General features: G+C 36.7%; 1 protein-coding gene across 5 annotated transcripts in view; it reads right to left on the bottom strand.

Moving 5' to 3' along the window:
* The window catches only part of palm3 (paralemmin 3), a 55,030-nt gene extending 39,254 nt beyond the window's left edge, over positions 1 to 15,776 (bottom strand). Inside the window, exon 1 of one of the 5 annotated variants that reach the window (XM_051897705.1) lies at positions 15,705 to 15,776. The gene's annotated coding sequence lies outside the window, so the exon portion shown is untranslated. The other 4 variants (XM_051897703.1, XM_051897708.1, XM_051897706.1 and 1 more) reach the window with 4 other exon arrangements.
* Between the last annotated feature and the right edge of the window lie 360 nt (positions 15,777 to 16,136).

Genomic DNA, 16,136 nt, shown 5'->3' with positions numbered 1-16,136 from the left:
CTTTTGAGTTTACGAAACTGACAGATTTGAAGTAATCTGACTTGTTTCATTGTTTTAAGTTTTATGAACTTGTTTTTTTTAATTTAGACAAACTTAAATTTACCTGAAACTGGGCTGGGATTTTTATTTCCCAGCATATATATATATCTTAAATTGTTGGGACGTTTTTTAAATTTGAATAAAATAAAAACTAAAAGACTTTCAAATCACATGAGCCAATATTTTATTCACAATAGAACATAGATAACATAACAAATGTTTAAACGGAGAAATTTTACAATTTTATGCCCAAAATGAGCTCATTTCAAATTTGATGCCTGCTACAGGTCTCAAAATAGTTGGGATGGGGGCATGTTTACCATGGTGTAGCATCTTTTCAAAACAGTTTGAAGACATCTGGGCATCGAGGTTATGAGTTTCTGGAGTTTTGGCATTGAAATTTGGTCCCATTCTTGCCTGATATAGGTCTCCAGCTGCTGAAGAGTTCATGGCCGTCTTTAACGTATTTCTCTCTGTAGGTGAAAGTTCTGGACTGCAGGCAGGCCAATTCAGCACCCGGACTCTTCTACGACGAAACCATGCTGTTGTAATAGCTGCAATTTGTGGTTTTGCATTGTCCTGCTGAAATACACAAGGCCTTCCCTGGAATAGACGTTGTCTGGTGGGGAGCATATGTTGCTCTAAAACCTTTATGTACCTTTCAGCATTCATAGTGCCTTCCAAAACATGCAAGCTGCCCATACGGTATGCACTTATGCACCCCCATACCATCAGAGATGCTGGCTTTTGAACTGAACACTGATAACACGCTGGAAGGTCTCCCTCTTCTTTAGCCCGGAGGACACAGCGTCCGTGATTTTCAACAAGAATGTCAAATTTGGACTCATCTGACCATAGAACACTTTTCCACTTTGAAACAGTCCATTTTAAATGAGTCTTGGCCCACAGGACACGACTGTGCTTCTGGACCATGTTCACATATGGCTTTCTTTTTGCATGATAGAGCTTTAGTTGGCATCTGCAGATGGCACAGCGGATTGTGTTTACCGACAGTGGTTTCTGGAAGTATTCCTGGGCCCATTTAGTAATGTAATGACACAATCATGTCGATGAGTGATGCAGTGTCGTCTGAGGGCCCGAAGACCACGGGCATCCAATAAAGGTCTTCGACCTTATCCCTTATGCACAGAGACTTCTCCAGTTTCTCTGAATCTTTTGATGATGTTATGCACTGTAGATGATGAGATTTGCAAAGCCTTTGCAATTTGACGTTGAGGAACATTGTTTTTAAAGTATTCCACAATCTTTTTATGCACTCTTTCACAGCTCTGCCCATCTTTACTTCTGAGAGACTCTGCCTCTCTAAGACATCTCTTTTATAGCTAATCATGTTACAGACCTGATATCAATTAACTTAATTAGTTGGTAGATGTTCTCCCAGCTGAATCTTTTCAAAATGTCTTGCTTTTTCAGCCATTTGTTGCCCCCGTGCCAACTTTTTTGAGACCTGTAGCAGGCATCAAATTTGAAATGAGCTCATTTAATGGATAAAAGTGTAAAATTTCTCCGTTTAATAATTTGTTATGTTATCTATGTTCTTTTGTGAATAAAATATTGGCTCATGTGATTTGAAAACTAAAAGACTTTCAAATCACATGAGCCAATATTTTATTCACAAAAGAACATAGATAACATAACAAATATATATATATATAATATATATATATATATACAATTATATATGTATGTATATATATATATATATATATACATACATACATACATACATACATACACACACACACACACTACTGTATATATATATATATACTACTGTATTACTGGTGTACTAAGAACGGATACATCAAAAAATAAATCAAAAAATGTTTGGCACACTTCCGGCATGTTAAAGAACCGGTTCAGGTGCCTGGAATGCAGTGGTGGAGTGAGGTTCTTAGTTCAAGAGACTTCTCAATTATGTTGAAGTGCACACTTAGTCAAGTATAAACATGTTTCAGATGTATTCTACAAAATTTCTCACAAGAAATAAAAATAGGCACAAGAGTCAATTGTTCACATGCAGAAAAGTTCTCTTCCAAAAAGGCATTATACTGCAGGCATGCTCACAATGCAAAGGTTGTTTGACATCATAATTATGCAGCCTCATAGGTATCTTAGGAAGCATCACAGATAAGAAGGCAATCCCAGAGTGCATAGCTCAGAGCTCAGTGAAAAAATGGTGGACAAAGCAAGAAAAATGTTGCATTCTAAACATACAAAATGTGTTGTATTTTTTAGCATCAATTTGCTTTGTGTCTGACAGATTAATCGTTAGCTTAGCAAAAAACTAACTAATGGAGTCAATTGGGAGTCAAACATTAATTCAAATGTGTTCTGATTGCAAATTTGAGAGACTAGTTTAAAAACATTTAAAAAAAAAAAAAATCTTAATTATTCCAAACTTTTAACAGGCAGTTAAAACCAACAGTGCAACTTAAGCACTAACATGAGCATGTCACTCATGTCTAATGTATCCTGACTTGTATTGTATGTGAACAGAACATTATACAGTATATAGAGATTATAAAATCTTGAACTTTACTAACCAAATTCAAAGGTGGAAAAAAGCAGGTACAAAAGACACCCAGATGGTGCGCACCTGTTCTGACGGGCCCTGACAGCGCCTTGGGGCTTTAGGCATTAAAAAGCACGTCACCTCTAGATGAAAACACCCGACATTCCACTTCTGCTGCACATCACCTACATTCACAGGAACAAACAGCTCTGATACTGAGACTTGACAGCATATAAAAATGAAGCTTTTATTTATTTATCACCTTTAATATTGCAGCATGTTCAGCATCACTGTTGTGCCTGTGCTCATTCAGTTTATTGCTGATACATGGGCTTAGATAACAACAGCGGTTTAACATCAACGTGTTAAAGTGAACTTCTGTTTTACCAAAACTTTCCTGGGCAATTTCCTTTAAAAACACACCCAGTAATATTGCAAAATTATAGTCTTGGCTTCAAATGCGCATCCACATACCGAAAGTTCCAATCTGATTGGCTGGCTGCTAGACAATTTCAGTAAGTCAAGGTGCACAAGATTTTATCTAGAGATGCACAGCTATTTGAATTCTGAGATTTATTTTCATGTTATGAACAACAACCAATGAATGTCAAAATTTGATACTATTTTGTCTAAAATAAAACAATAAAAATACACTTAAAAACACTTACACTTAACAGTGCTATTAATCTTTATATAATGAGTAAGTACATCATGAATCCATCTTCCAAACCATGTTTTTGTCTTATCCTGAATCACTACGGTACACCTATAATAAGTGTTTACGTTCTGACTATTTTAGACAGGCAGAACAACAACCGGTTATCATATACATAAACAGAGAGAAGTAGCTCCGGATACAATACAATTAACTTTAAGTGAGTGTTTAATGATTGCAAAGGTAATCTAAATGTAAAAATATGGTAAACAGACACAACTGAACATCCAACATATGATAAATTTTAAAAAAGTACTCTAATATTGTGCGATAAACAATATGATACCAGTATCTATCGAATTTTATCAGTTTTCCTATAAGCAAAGTAATTTTCTAATTTAAAGGTGGGGTTAGCAATATTTCAAAAACGCTGTTGGACATTGTTAATATTCAAAATCAACCCAAACAAACCCACCCCTCTCTTCATTGCTCCGCCTCCAAAACTCGCCCTCCAATCCTAACCACCCTGCTCTGATACGGTCTCGAACCCTGATCGCTGCTGGCAGGTGAGGCGAGTGTACTCGCCTACAGTGACGCAAAACATCGCATTCTCAAGCAGTCATCAGTGCGCAGTGGTTTACTTGCACAACTCTCACTAGCTGGCCACTGTTACACACGCATTGCGAGAGTGGATGTCTGTTTATCACAGCTGACGCGCAACAAATTAATGCTTCACGAAAAATAAAGCGCAGATGATGAACGAACGACAAGGAAGCACAAAAAATGAACGTACAGTACACAAGAGTAAATACAAACAAGAGTTTGTTGTTAGTCACCAACAGCACAGCAGCTCCAGACAATCAATGACACTCAAAACCCAGTGTTACTCACGAGTGAAGCAGAATCAAAGCAGCCTCCGCGACTGTTTTCAGGTTTTCCCGCTTAGCTCTCTCCAGCACTGGAAAGCTTTTCTAATATTAACGCGGGTCCTAAAGCGCTTGCCCAGTCATAACCTTCATTCCCGTGATATTCTTTTGAGCTCTTCTGTATTGTGTCTGATCTCTCTTTCTGCAGTCTTTCGTCAAATCTCCCTGTTGCTTGTTCTCTCTCCTCGACCGTCATACGCCCCCTAATGCTGATTGGCTACATGTTTGTTGTTGGTGTCGGTCTGACTAATTTCCTAACAGTGTTTTTGAAATATGGCTTACCCCACCTTTAACATGTCAGTCAAACATGTCACGGTGAGGAAATTTTCACACCAGTAGGCCTATTACCAATAACATCAGGAAGCCGCTATCAATATGCAGGGTATTGAATTTTTACTTTTGGCTGACCAGCATATGCTGATCAGCCTATCCCTGACCATAACATGCTGCAATGTGGACTCTCTTTTATGCTGAAAAGACAAAAGTCTGACTATCCAAAACCAGCCCTATTATGCCATATCAGATCATATTAGAGTTTTAAACACTATAACCACAATAACCTTCAGCAGACAGTGAATATCTACATGAAGATAAGTTACTAACACTTCTGACATTCATTCAAGCTTCTTTTAAGCTCAATGTCAATTATTCATTTTGACTTTAATGAACACAGACTCAGTAAGCCACGGTCAATGATTAAACATCTCTTTTCCCAACGGGAACTCAAAGCACACTTTCCCACCTAAACTTTCTTAATGAATCATTTCAGGATATTTCACCAGATATTCTTGAGATGAGCAGGCAAAGTGACATGTAACGGCATGTTGCTGTTGTTGTCTGGGATTAGTGATTTTCTTAAAGAGGTTTAGGGAAGAATGTGAGACTAGCCTAATCCTGCCTAAACCAAACACAATGATTGCCATCAGCACACTTTATCACCAGGACCTGGAGAACATGCAGCACTTCAAACATGTCATTTTACTCTGTTAAACATTATTATTGACCTTCCTCACATACTTGTGTCCACTTATAGATGGCCTTGTTTCATTTAAGCTGCTGAAATTGTCTCTGAGCTGTGCCCTGCTTTCCTGCAGTTACAAATACTATAAAGATAGGATGTGCACCTACTATGAGCAATCTGAGCAAACCCAACTATACACATGGCATATCACACTAATTGTCCATTAGTAATAATCATGTAGTCCATTAGATGAATATGTGGTACATTTCTGGGGTAATTAAGCAACACTTTCAATGAGCCCATATGCCAAATTAAATGCACATATCTGTCTGCTCTGTCAGTCCAATCAAAAGCAGTAAGCAGTAATTGTGGGAAATTACAACCGAAGATGGAAATGCCCTTCTCCCATTTATGAGTTTACAGGTCAACATGAAACCAAAACTGATTCCATTTACTTTCTTAATGTTCCCTGCCTTATACTTAATGTATCAGTGCATGTTATTTCAAAGAAAGAAAATGTTTGTGTAATCTTTCAGTGAGTTAATGTCACCTTCACAGGCTGTTAGTTAATGTTAACCAGTGTTGGTTAATGTTAACCAATAGCCAAATAGCTATTTAGGTTGTGTGTTGCAGTAGCTAATGCAGCCTTTCTAAACATCAAAGGTTATGGCAATAACATTAAAGGGTTAGTTCACCCAAAAATTCAGTCATTTATTACTCAGCCTCATGTTGTTCCACACCCGTAAACTGCCAAAGAGAAATTTCGAAACACTTATGATGTAACAAAGCCTCGTTTACTGAAATCACCTGATTTTGGCACTCCGAACCACTGATTCGAAACAAAAGATTCATAAAGCTTCGAAGCTTCATGAAGCAGTGTTTTGAAATTATTGTTGAATATTGCAGTCAATATTCAACAATAATTCTCATCACTTTAAAATATTAAGTTTGAACCACTGTAGTCACATGAACTGTTTTAAATATGTTTTTAGTACCTTTCTGGGCACTGAAAAAAGGAAATGATCTTGCTGTCAATGGAGGCCTCACTGAGCCATCGAATTTTATCAAAAATATCTTAATTTGTGTTCTGAAGATGAGCGAAGGTCTTACGGGTGTGGAACGACATGAGGGTGAGTAATAAATGACTGAATTTTCATTTTTGGGTGAACTAACCCTTTGAAAAGAAAAAACAAAACTCCTCAAAGTATAATCTAGTAGTTCAGGAGTCCCCATCAACTGCAAACTCACATTCAGGTCTTGCTCGGGTCTGGTGTGAACGGTGAACATGATTTCACCAATTACAACACGTTCCTGGATAAACATCTTTGAACCAGTCAGATTTGAGGGACAAGTTTACAGCTTATGTCAAGTTTAGCCTTACAACCAGGGTTAGGTGCTTCTACATCAGTGTTATTCATCATTTCCTTCTGATTTTAGGGATAACTTATGAGTAGGGTTAGGTTTAGGGGTAAGGATAGGACTAAATTTTTAGACAAGAATGTTGATCCATGAACATGTGCTCCTTGGCAAAATCACAGTGACCAGTATGAAAACCCAATTTTTACAATCTAATCAATTCCTGATGGATAAAATCAATTTCAGACCTTTCTTCCCCCTCACAGAATGTCCAATGTTTCACTCGGAAAAATGTCACATTAACAGAATGCAGTTTCATGTGACTTTAATCCTGACTTTGTACATGTGTTCAGAGTGCATGTGTTGCTACTATATTATTTTAAATAGATTAACCTTTTCAGAATAAAACGTTTCTGCCCTTTAGCATCTAGAAGCACTGAGTCATTGTTTTGTCTCCATGGATTAAGTGTCTAATGTTTAACACACATATGCTTCTCTGCTGCCCTTGAGTTAGCAAAGACAAATTAAAACCAGTCAGAAATCACAGAAACAACCGAAACCGTCAACACAAAGTGACGCTCAAAATATGATTATACAATGTTGAGACAACAAGTACTTATTTTAACACTTCTTTGCTTTTCCTTAATAAACAAAGTTGTTTAACTCTATGGGTCATATTTCACCCCAAAATCTAAAGGGAAAAGGGACGAGTAACATTTCGTTGATTGTGACATTATTTTCATAACGAATAGGCACATTTTCTCCCCAATTCTAATTACCGCAGTGCAAAAATTTCAAACTCAATGTAACGCAGTAGATAAAATCATCCTTTGTTTTTTTTTTAAATCAACAAATTAAAATCATTGCAAAAGATACTATTATATAACAAATGTACAATTTAGTACATATGCACTCATGTACAAGGTGCACTCAGTATTTGTTTCTTGATTTAAAAAAAGTTTTGCGCATAAAGAAATTAATAGTTTTGAAAAAAATTATGCAGTAAATTAATAACCCATTTGATGACAATGTCATCAGTAATTGAAAAATGCTTTTGCATGATGCTGCATTTAAGTTCCAGATTGATCTGCCAGCACGACATAAAATGTACCCTGAAATAATATCATTAAATCATCAAAATCATCATGTTTTTGCATTTCTCTGAAGTTTTCTTTTATCATGCACTGTCAAACTACAAAAGTTATCTTTAGTTATCTTTGACTGACAGCAATGGCTAATTATGCCTAATAGCTCAACCCACTTTACAGGGTAACTGACATCAAACTACACAGCGTGTAAAGTCTTTTAACAACACACTAGTACCCTCATGAACTTGGGTGTGAGAAATGAGAGACAACATCTCATAGGGATATCCTGCAAACCTTTGTAGCATGTCAACAAGATAATCGGGATAAAGAGGTGGTAGAAAGGTCAGAAAACATTGACGAGATTCCACATTCAAGTCAATAAAGCAGCTGAAGTAAACAACTAAGGAGATCATTAGTGGAAAATGAGTAGACACAAGAGAAAAGGGTTTCCTGGCATGAAAATCACAATGATTTGGTATACTGAACAAATTAGCAGACAATATTATCAATATCCGTAGTCAAAAAGTGTGCAAACAAGGTACACCAAAGGAATTTCACATCATTAAATTCGAGCATTTTAAGCACGCAACAGCAGCAGCTGAATATAAATCATAAAACACACTGCTGTTCATAAATAATTACAAGCATCCCTATCTGCCCTTCATGCAAGCAGAGGAAATTAATCAGGTAGCGTTCTAACAGCAAGCCTGCTTTCAAAATATTCATAGTTTTCATTACTAATTCCCAGCTCCATACGGCACAGATGACAGAAGAGCTGTGACCTCATATCCTTCACGCTCTGCAGGGTATCTGAGCATCTGCTGGGTTTAAAACCTCTTCGTGAGGCTTATTCATTGAATATTTTTGCGTCAAACTGTAGAGTTCAACACAAACTGTCTTTTGATCTGTCTTTGATATGTCAATTTGGAGAGGTCACTTTATGATTGAGTATTTAGATGATATGCTTAAACCCTTCACACAGCACCAACAGATGAATATGGACAATATGGACAATCACCAGATTACAGTACAAAACTTTTCAGACATTCCACGACCCAACCCAAGCACTGACCAAAGCCAACAGACACCGACAGGGGCAACACACTAATTTGACGAAAGTCGACAAAGTGTTTTTTGTCAGTCTTTGTCTGTCGATGGAGTGCGAATTGACCTTAAAATTGGCTGTGTTCTCTAGTCAACTGTTATGAATTTTCAATGGCTGATGCTCAATTGCTCACACCAATATCCAGGGCCATAACCACCATAGACATTCAGGGGACATGTCAATTCCCGATATAATGCTGATAATGCAAGTAAGCAATAAGGTACGAGGGGCTGTGCTGTATCGTGAATAAGTCACGACTGAATCTTCAGCCGTGACTTATTCATGATACAGCACTAACCTCGAGTACCTTATTGCTTTTATAAAACGGTTACCACACAATACAAATATTAAAGCCAAAAATATATGTATCAATGCAACTTTCATGAAGTAAAATCACTAAAAGCCTTCCTTCCGCCAGAAAAAAATAGTCCTTGACCGTGAACAGCAACAGAACTTACATTATTACGCCATTAGATGGCGGCGAAGACTGTCTTTATGTGTGTGTCAGTCAGTAGCGAAGACTTTTATATTGAAAAGACTGAATTGTTGTGAACACGGAACAAGATGCAACTGACAAATGCTTTGACTAGCGCTGTCAGTCACGGGAAAACCCCTTAACTGTTAAAAGGACAAGATATTGCAGCGGACATTTAAACAGAATTTTTATTACGAACATAGAACTGACCTGAAGGAAAATGCTAAATCTGAATGGAGGGAATAAACTTGCTCACTCGATCTCTTTCTCACAATTCTACATAATACAGTAAGCTTCAATGAACAATATCAATTGAGAACATACAGTTTACGTTGCTAAGAGTGGTTGCTAAGGGTGTTGTGTAGTGATACACAGAACCGTTGGGTGAAGTGGTCATAGCCGTGTTTTATTGTGAATAAAACACAGCTATTAATCAATCAGAATCAAGGACAGGAACTAACCGTTTTATAACTAAAAATAACAAATGAGTCTTGACAATTGAAATGAGTGACATTTGCAGAAAAAACCCTAAGAAATATTGTGCGCACACATAAGAGTTTAAATGTCACTATAGGGGCTCTATACACAATATTTAGTCAAAACAAAAAGTTATCAAGAAAGCTGAAACTCTTTGTTTACTCCTGTTAATCAGCCAAGTGGGCATGTTTATCAGCTGATGCAATTCTCAACCTCTAAAATGGCCAAATATTGGCTAATTCATTTGGCCTGACCAATATATCAGTCTATCACTATTTTAAAGCAAGGCTGCTACAGAAGAACTGTAATAAGTTTATTGTAAAACACTATCTAGAAAAAAATCTATACTATATAAAGTTGTAGTCAATTCACCATGATTTACTCTTATAAAGCTAACACAGCACAGAGCAGAACCTCTCTGAGGGCCACTGAGCCCACCAGTAAAAATAGACAGAGGCGCTTGGTAAACTTCAGATTTATTACCTGCAGGCCGTTGAGAAGGGTGTGTTAGCTTCCTAAGGCCCGGCAGCTTCTCTTGTATGAAATAATAATAAGCTCTGAGTGACAGTGAGTTCAGTGGAGATATGATACCACTGCATATTTTCACATCGAAATTAAGATGGGAACAGGCAGTTTGATTTTAACAGCTTGACTTCACAATTACCTAAACCCACAAACTATTATGAAGAAGTAAGACTATAAATGCACTGAAATAAAGTTTCCATGTGAGACAAACATGAGAGAACAAGAGGCTTTTCCCCATGAAACAGATAATTTGGCTAATTTAGATGTTTTTTGATCATCTATGTTTGTATTAATATTTGTATTGACATTAAAAGAGATAGTTCACCCAAATATGAAAATATAATTTGACACAAAATCACAATAAAAATTGTCCATATGACTTTTTGTGTTCCAGGAAAGAAAGTAATATAGGTGTGGAACAATTTAAGGGTGAGTGAATAAATGATGACAAAGCTTTCATTTTTGTGCTAACTATTTCTTTAACAACTTTTGCATGGGTGTGCAAGCAAAAAATCAGCAATGTGATGTCGTTCCATTGTCCTCCTGTGGTTTTCCAGTGGTTCCCCATCAAAAGTAAACACGTCTCCAGCAGCTAGCCAATTCTTTAACCAGCAGGACGCTGTGAAACAGTCCAAGCGCACACTGAGAAATGACTACTGAGACAGCAGCTAGGGATGATGGGGGAAATATTCTGTGTAAAATTACACACTGAGCAAAAGCGTCTTTGGCCTCAGGCTGTTGTACAAAGAGGTTCTCTGGAAGGTTGCATGTATAAACAACAATTTAGCATCAAACCTGAAATGCATCTAATAGCACAACAACACAAGTCTCAAAGTAGATCTGTTTGCACCATCCCATGTGGAAAAAAGAAATAAAAGCTTTTAAACTCTTAGACAGGTTGCCTCCAGAGTTCTCTGGCTTATTTTTTTCCTGATTATGCTGACGGTTTGGGGTGAATTCTCAGATTGATCGTAGCACTCTCTCATTTCTCTTAAATTATCCTGGCAAACATACAGGTCCAACGCCTACAGAACAGGCCTGAGAGGAACCTAAAGAACTGGAACATCTCACCCGCAGCACCATCCTGCAGCATTCCATCTGAATTTGCATATCACAGATTTCACGCCAATCAACATCAACCCTTCAATCTGTTTTGTTAGGATTTGGATGTGCCACATTATTGAATGACTAATATCACTTTAGTTCTTCATCAAACATGTAGAACTACTGACTTTTATACTGTAGCTTCTAACAAACATCTTTAAAGAAAATTTAAAGTCATTCTAAATGCAACAATTAAATCTGAAGTAATTTCTTCACCTTTTGCGACACCTAAAATAATTGCTAAAACACTGACTTTTTTCAAATTTCCCCTATTTGTCATTGGTCCGAAAAAACAGCTAGTCCTGCCCCAAACTCATGCTGTTGGTTGAGTCATTAGGTCTCATTCACTAATAATTGTGTGGATAATTTCATATTTGTATGCACAGGAGAACTTCTCACGAAAAATCTCCGCCTAATTCACAACATGTTCGTACGCACATGAATTTCTTCTTAACCTCGTTCTTATTTTAGTGAATTTGGAGTATTCTAAATGAGCGGCAGCGTGCACGAGGTTAGTCATTTGCATAAAACACGCCCAAACCATGTCCATATAAGGGCTTTTTATGCACGCTTTCCTAACAGGCTTACATCATTCTTTTGTCAGACATGTCGCTGTTTAAAGAAGAGCTCTCGCCTGATCCTCGAGCAATGCCAAGCCTGCCATTCTCACCAGTTCTCACAATAAACAATTTCATACAGACCCAGATTAAAGAACTCTCACGAGCCAGCTGTATATACGCGTAAATCTGCATTATTCAGAGAAACTTCACAGCTCAACATAATCACTGTATATCAAGAAATGTATTTAAGATTAAATTGTATTATTTAATTATTTTATTATATAATTGTTATATGAATCATATAATACAATTAATGTAACATACTTAACATACCATAATATAATTATAGTCTTATTAGGATGAAATTTCATATTTATATAAGACGATTATAAGGAGTAAGTGCTTTTTTTATTTTTTTGCGTATGAGTGCTTTCAGTCGCTCCTATATTTTGTCTTAAATTTAGAATGATTTTTAGCACGAAATCTTTGGTGAATCATGATTTGTTCTTAAAATCGTTCCTACACACATTTCACGCACAAATATGTGCTTAGGCATGCTTAGTGAATGAGACCCAATGTTGCTATGTCAGGCTGTAATGTTTTCACAACGCCACAGAAACACAGTTGTCTCTGCATTTTTGGGGATTTAAATGTTTTAATGTGGAAAAACATTACACACTTCAGCTTTAAATGTAAGAGATAAGCAGTTAATCACTGTCTGTCAATGTGTGTGCCCTGCTTTAAAGGATTAGTTCACTTCTGAATGAAAATTTCCTGATAATTTACTCACCCCCATGTCATCCAAGATGTTCATGTCTTTCTTTCTTCAGTCGAAAAGAAATAAAGGTTTTTAAGGAAAACATTCCAGGATTCTTCTCCATATAGTGGACTTCAGTGGGGTTCACCGGGTAGAACCACAAATGCTCGTCTTGCACTAGCTCTGCGATCCGCACGCATGACGTAATCACGTTACAAAGGTCATGCGTGACGTAGGCGGAAGTACCGATCCAGTGTCTACAAAGCGAATGTGCAAAGATTAAGCTAAACGCACTTTACAAAAAAAAAAAGGTAAAACAATGATGTCGGATGATTTTAAAGTTGGAGGAGAAATTAGATGAAATTTTTCACCCTACCGCGGTACTTCCACCTACGTCACGCGTGACCTTTCAACATAATGTGTGGCGCATCGCAGAGCAGTGCAAGATGAGTATTTATAGTTAAAAAGTATATACATTTTTTTTTTTTTTTGAAAATGACTGATCGTTTAGCTAGATTAGACCCTTATTCCTTGTCTGGGATCGCGTAGAGCGCTTTAAAACTGCAATTTGGACCTTCCACCCAGTGAACCCTACTGAAGTTCACTATATGGAGAAGAATCCTTGAATGTTTTCCTCAAAAACTTTAATTTCTTTTCAACTGAAGAAAGAAAGACATGAACATCTTGGATGACATGGGGGTGAGAAAATTATCAGGAAATTTTAATTCAGAAGTGAACTAATCCTTTAAATCCAGAGGCAAAGCAATGCTTCAAGTTGCACAGGTCATTTTTCTTTGTGTAAATGAGTATTTGACAGCATGGAGACTCCATGGCAGTAAGAAATTTCCCCTCAGCAAACAGAACATTCATCATCTAGGGGCAAAGGGCGCTTCAGAGAATCTTCACCAGGACACGATGGCCAAGTGAGACTGTTCCTTCTCTATACCACTCAATTTTTTCTTGCTGACTGTCTGCACTTTTATTTTCATTTTCTAAATCTCTGTACTTCTCACTCTGGTGGACCTGAACTGCACTTTAAAGTTCTTCCCTTCATGGGTGGGAAAGCACCGGATGGAATTTGTTTAAATCACTTGAACAGGTTGCAACTGCAATGTCAAGGAAGGTTTCCAGTTTTGCTACCAGTTGTTTCAGGCCTGCTGTGGGTTTTTTTTTGTCAATTCCAGATAAAGCTTTTTTTTTGTCAATGGTAAGGAGTTCTTGCACAGACAAGCAGGCAACTTAAGAAGCGAGGAAAGCTTCAGGTGGATTCTCTTTTTCTCTCCAATCATTCAGTTCAGTGAATTTTAAGAGCTCCATTTTGCTGTTCATGTTGTGACACACATATACCTACAATATCCAAATTCTGCAAGTGTATGCTTTTAAAAATGACTGCAGCATGAAATTGGGTTGGCAGCTAATCCTGCCAAGTATCAGACATATTCTTACCTAAAATATTGAATATGTAAACTTGGTACTTATTTAGCGGTTATAATACTTTTGTTCTGCTATGGATTACACAGGCTGAACAAATCCAGCACCTTACATTTACGTACTGATCCTTGCATCAAATAACAACTCAGTCTGTGAAAACTAAACTGATGTCTTTAGTTCTGTTACCATGCAGGCTGATGAGATTACAACACAGAGTGTTGCAAACTCCCACTTTAAACATAGAGACTCCCTGCTTGGCACGTCAAGTTACATTAAGCCATATGAGATTAACTTTAAACAAAGTACAATATTTGTGCATTGAACATTAAACCCCTTAAAATTAACAAAAAAAAAAAAAAAAAACAATTTCAATGACAGCAGTGTCTAAAAAGTGTCCCTTATCCCTTTTGTAGTTTTACTATCGCAAGAATAACTGTAGTTATTGTGGCATTGTGGCAAAACTGTAGTCATTTTTTAAGGGTTACTTGACACCGTCAATCCAAGTTTCATATGCATGCTATTTTCATATTGTACGCAATGTGAAATTACAACAACCTATGACTAAGTGTTTTTTTTTTCTTTCATTTTTTTAAGACCACTTTTTTTTCTTATAATTGAGTCAGTGACATGATGCTTATTTTCATCATTATTACCCAGATGTAGGCCTATTTCACTATTCAAAAACACAAGAAACACAATTCATTTAAAAAAATGACTTAAACCTTTTCTGTGATTAACATGTTTTCAATTTTTGCATTCTTAAAGTCATTTTGATATTTTTTTTTGTGGGGTTTAATGTCAAAAATGTCTAGGTGGTGTAACTGTTAACTGTAAAAGGTATCATTATTTTGTCATGTGACAAAAACAAAACAACAAAACAGAGATGACCCCATTTGACCCCCATGGTTGGATAGTCATCTCAAGTTAGAGCAACACAAAAATAACTTAGATAAAATGGTTTAAATAATATTTTTAAATAACACAGGCTAAAACCAACATGCATACAAAGATTACATTTCTTTCCAAATGTGTTTTAAACTAGATTTTTTTTTTTTTTTTTTAAAAAGCCATCCTCATTTGTCATTTTACAAATGAATAATACTTATTGCAGATAATCACGCAGCCCCGATCGTAAAACCGCGAGCAATAAACAAATGTGCTTTTCACTAATAGCCTTAGCTATACGTGAACGCGCGAAGAAAATCCCCGTAAAACCAATAAAGACGCAACCTGTTGACTAACGTAAATCAAGTAACCAACACCCCTCTATAGCTTTAAAACATCCTTACCTGATGTACTGGCCCGTATGTCCTGCTGAGTAGGTAATGAAGTGTTAAAAAAAAAATCTACAAACAAAACTGAAAGCGGAACTAATATAGTTCAAATGAAGACGAGTTTACAGCACGAACGAAGATCTACGCCGAATGGACGTAATCCGCAAACTTCTTCTGCTGGAAGAACAAAACACCTGAGGAGTGTCGCCAAAAAACAAAGGCAGGATTTTATGGCTTCAATTCAACGCTTAAAACCGGTTAGTTCGAAACTGCTAACAAGCGACATAAAAACGTCGTTATGACATGAAAAAAAAAAAACAAGAAATAAATTTCAAACATCCACTGAAAACTTTGTGCCTCTCCCACCTCGACGCACTTCACGCGTTTCATGCACAACGAATGAAGGGACAGAGGGAGTCAGAGGTTTCTGGTTACCTGACTCTAAAGTTCCTGTTTGTGAGGCCAACCCACTCCTGGCAAACGCTTTCTTTTTTTTCTTAATATAAAACGGCAAGGCTTCTTTATATTTGTTTTTTTTGGACTTGTTAAAAATTAACTGCTCATGTGGTGTGCAGTTAAGCAACTACTGACCCATTTTATCAGCTAAAAAGAGTGGAGAGGCTTGTGTACTGTAACATGTTATTTGAAATCAACCTGTTAGACAAAGACTTGTCATGATCTGTTACACATCTTGACAAGAAGAAACTGGGGTTTCCTGGGGTCCTTAAGTCTAGAACCATAGTGAAAATGCTGCTTTTTTCTCCATGAAAACATATCAATATATAAATATTTGAAGAAGAAAAAAATAATTATAATAACATTTAAACTAAAAAAAAATGAATTTAAGAATTTCTATTTGGTTTACCT

The sequence above is a fragment of the Ctenopharyngodon idella genome, chromosome 6, assembly GCF_019924925.1.
Source record: "Ctenopharyngodon idella isolate HZGC_01 chromosome 6, HZGC01, whole genome shotgun sequence".
Classification (NCBI taxonomy): domain Eukaryota; kingdom Metazoa; phylum Chordata; class Actinopteri; order Cypriniformes; family Xenocyprididae; genus Ctenopharyngodon; species Ctenopharyngodon idella.
The sequence above is the reverse complement of the archived record's forward strand: the minus strand, read 5'-3'. Positions and strand labels throughout refer to the sequence as shown.